The following is a 4,028-nucleotide window of genomic DNA, read 5'->3' on the forward strand; positions in this document are numbered from 1 at the left end:
GATTCTTCATGTTTCTCAACAGCCCAGGACAGAAAACTTACCTGGGATCCTTGGAGTGGGGGAGGAGTCTGAGCAGTGCGCCCCTACCGAAGACGGTCGTTATCACATGATGATGCCCTCCGGCGAGCCGAAGGCCGTGATAGTTCAAACGTTACCAGCCACACAGAAAAGAAATATAAAGCAAAACAAATTTGCCGCGGTCCATCACCGGTCGCTGTCAGCGGCAGTAAATAGAGATAATGCACCCCCCGGGGCCCGGGGCAGGACACCGATGCCAGCCAGGACATTAACTATTGAAAAAAATCAATGAATTGTACCCAAAATAAGCGGTGGGAAGAGCGGGAAAAAAGTAAAATATTCGCCTCGATCTCATCAAAGCCCACATCTACTTCCAACTTTAAAAAGTAAAATATTCCTCCGTCCTTTAAAAAATGTACTTCCAACTTTGTTGGAGGGTCAAACTATTTCAAAGTTTGACCGAGTTTGTGCAAAAGTATATCAATGTTGTGAAATCAAATAAATATATGATGAAAGTATATTTTATCACGAATCTAATGCTACTAATTTGATGGCATAATTGTTGATGTATTATTATATAAACACGGTCAAATATAAAAAAGTTTGACTTTCCAAAAAAATTGGAAGTACACTCTTTGGACGGAGGGAGTAATTATTAATTCCTTACGGTAATCGCTATCCTTTAAATGCTACCTGCTTTTCCTGCGCACATCCCTTTCCCCCTCCCTTCCTTCCAGTCTACTCCTTCTCCTCCTCCACCTCTCCCAAATCACCGAACCCCGCGAAATCGGCAGATTTGCGCCGCGGGAGCGCGCCGCGACGGGTCGATGGCCGCCGCCGCGTTCTCCATCAGGTTCGTGTGGAGGCGCCGCGCCGTCTCATCGGTATTATACTGGTCGTGTTTGCGTTTACTTTTTCCTGATCTCCGTCTGTGATCTGTCCTAAGGGCGTACGCGGCGAGCATGAGGGGCGGGACGGCGGGGGGGCGGCGTCTCTTGGGAATCGAGGATCTCCCGCCTCTCGGAGCGCCGAGGTGCCGGTGGTGGGCGGACGAGCTCGCCTCCACCGTGGCTGCCGCAGCTGCGGCGGCGGCATCCTCGAGGAGGGCGCAAGTGAAGGCGAAGCCGCCGAAGAAGCGGTCCATCTCCGACCTCTTCGCCGCGGCGCCCCCCTTGGCCGTGCCTCCCGCCGGTGATACCGGATGCAAAGAGCAAATGGAGGTGGACGGCGACGAGGCGGTGTGCGCGATCGCGAGGCGGGCCAAGGAGGATAAGAAACGAAAGAAAAAGCTGCAAGAAGAGGAAGAGGGGCAGAAGGAGGAGACGACGGCAGTGGATGCCGCGCCGGAGAGCTGCGGAGGCCGAGAGGCCGAGGGGAATTTCGCTGCAAGAAAGGTGCGTGGTCCAGCCCAACCCAGCCCAACCCAAGTCTTCCCTGCCTTTTTTTTTTTTGCAGTGGCAAGTCTTCCCTGTCTGCCGGTGCAATGATATCACGTCTGCTATTATTCCCACGTATTTTTACTTTTATCTCCTAAGCATTGATGGGAATGATTGGTTCATCTCTTGATTCACTTGCTGGACAGTATGAGGATGGTTAGATGCTTGCTAGCTCCACATAATTAGATTTTTTTGTCTCATTGCCATGTTACTAGTACTATATATTAGCAGCTAATGTGATTGCTATTTGTGGATACATATTGTGGGGGCAATTAGTTGTGACTGGTTCTATATGGGACCGATGCATCACTTCGCAGGATATTTTATGTTAGATGTGCCGATCCCGGTTCCTAATTTATTCTAAACCAGGCCTAGCTAGTTCGTCTACAAGATTGTGTGGTTACTCGATAATTGCTGCCATGTGCACGGTGATTTTCTGTCCAAACCTTTACGGGGCTTTTGCTAACTGCTAACGTTAGAACTATCAGTGTGTTTTCTTTCTTGGTACATTGCTACTTCTTTACTATCTGTATACGTAAATATTGTTATTTCATGCTTAATTTGTGGACTTTGATAGATCAGTCCAAGTCGAGGAATGGGACATTCGATTTGTGCAAATCTTGGGCAAACTTGGTGACGTTGATAGTTGCTCATGCAGTGAATTAGGATCAATATAATCAATAAGAACCCGGTAGATTATATAATGACAACCAATAATCAAACCACTAGTGGCAGTACGTGCACTCTAGACCGGCTAGCTAGTACTGCAGAATATGTACCATATCTTATAGTACATGCATGGTGCGTCGTGTTGCCTTTTGACACACCATGCACGATGAGTTGTGAGAGGTGCCTAGTTGGTATCCCTCCTGCAGATTTCAGTCGGGTCTGGGTCCGCACCCGTAAACGAGACTTTATCATAGGACGATCGAGGACATGGAGCAGGCATTTACCTCATTGATATTTGAAAAGGGGGCTTCATCATTACTTATCTGATACTCCCTCTGTAAACTAATATAAGAGCGTTTAGATTCCTACTTTAATATTCTAAACGCTCTTATATTAGTTTACGGAGGGAGTACTTTTATTCGCTTATATCGACCCGTCTTATTGTTCACTAATTCGTGATGTACGTATGCCCATGATAGCTATTCTCAATACATCCGTTAAGCATGCATACAAGCAGTGTTTCGAAGAGGGTGGTGGTTCCTAGTATGCATGTCGCAGTCAGACTGTCACCATATGTTTGACATGATCCGTAATCTGTTATTTGTACTGTTTTAGGGACTATTCCAGTAATTAACTTATAAATTGGACTAATATGATAGAAACTTAATAGGATACTCTTTTGGAAGAATCTACTATCAACCTAATCCTAATTGTTGAAAAGTAGATACTTGCTCACCTGACTGATCGCGTTTCGACCGCCTCCGCGGCCGTTGAATCTGAGTTTGATCTGACGAAACACAGCTCAACTCTCTCCCACGCGCTGACTCAACATGTTTTCGACATGGGCTATGTTGCAAAGACTTGAAGCCCAACATGGGTTTGTTGCGGTCTGATCAGGTGAGGCGTCCGTCTTGTTCTCCACTCCTTCGTCTTCTTGTTCCACCTCGGTTCACCGTCGTCCGGCTTAAATACGCCGCCTTCCGTCTGTCTCATCACCTTTTGTCTGTCTCTGGCCACCTCGTCCATGCCTATGGATCATGGCAAGGCCCTCCTCCGTCCCCCCCTCTTCCCCAGTTGATCTTGGCTCTGGAGACATCGCCTTACTCGAAATCCAAGCTTTCGGCTACGGCCGCCATGGCCATGGAGGCCAAGATCGGTCGACCTTCCATGGCTCACGTGGCCTCCCATGTAGCCCCGGGCCCCACGTCCGCACACCCAGATCCACCACCCCATGCACCCAAACACTCCTCGCGCCGCTCTAGCCGGCGGCTTCCCGACTGCATCGAAGGGGATTTGTTTCTGCAATACAAGCTGTGTTTGATTTTGTTGCCGCAATGGAGGCCATGTTTCAGAATGAAAAAACCCGGTTTGGGGTGATTACAACAAGCCTCTTGGTGCATAGGGCCGAGCGGAACACTACATTTATTGCAAAGGGGGCAATAACATTTTTTCTAGTAATATGGGTCTTTTTCATTATGTTTTTGAAACATAGGTCTTGTTTCAAAGAAACAATGGTTTGGCGGGTGAGCAACAAGGTTCATGTTGCAAAGCATCGAGCGCAACACGAGTCTTGTGGCACATGCTGACGGGCAGAAAATCTGAGAGCTTTTCCCAGCTCACCATCCAATGGCTACTGAGGCGACATATCTTTTCTAAACATCACCTGCCAGATGCGTTACATGCCTTTAAAAGTAAATTACAATATTATTTTTGCTTTATTGAGAGGGGCTGTCCCCTTTATATCGTAGACAAGACTTGACTAATAAGCCGGTAAATCTATTCAAACTCTAATACGACCACTAAACTAACAGGCTTGTGGAAGTGAGGCACGCCTGAACCAGAACTTGATATGAGGTGATTGTTTGGTATGGGCGGGAGGAGGTGATGGGTAGGGTGGATCCATAT

At 47.6% G+C, this 4,028-nt stretch overlaps 1 pseudogene; it reads left to right on the forward strand.

Moving 5' to 3' along the window:
* Window positions 1-727: 727 nt before the first annotated feature.
* The window catches only part of LOC123069171 (uncharacterized), an 8,981-nt pseudogene continuing 5,680 nt past the window's right edge, over window positions 728-4,028 (forward strand).

Source organism: Triticum aestivum, chromosome 3B (assembly GCF_018294505.1).
Source record: "Triticum aestivum cultivar Chinese Spring chromosome 3B, IWGSC CS RefSeq v2.1, whole genome shotgun sequence".
NCBI lineage: Eukaryota > Viridiplantae > Streptophyta > Magnoliopsida > Poales > Poaceae > Triticum > Triticum aestivum.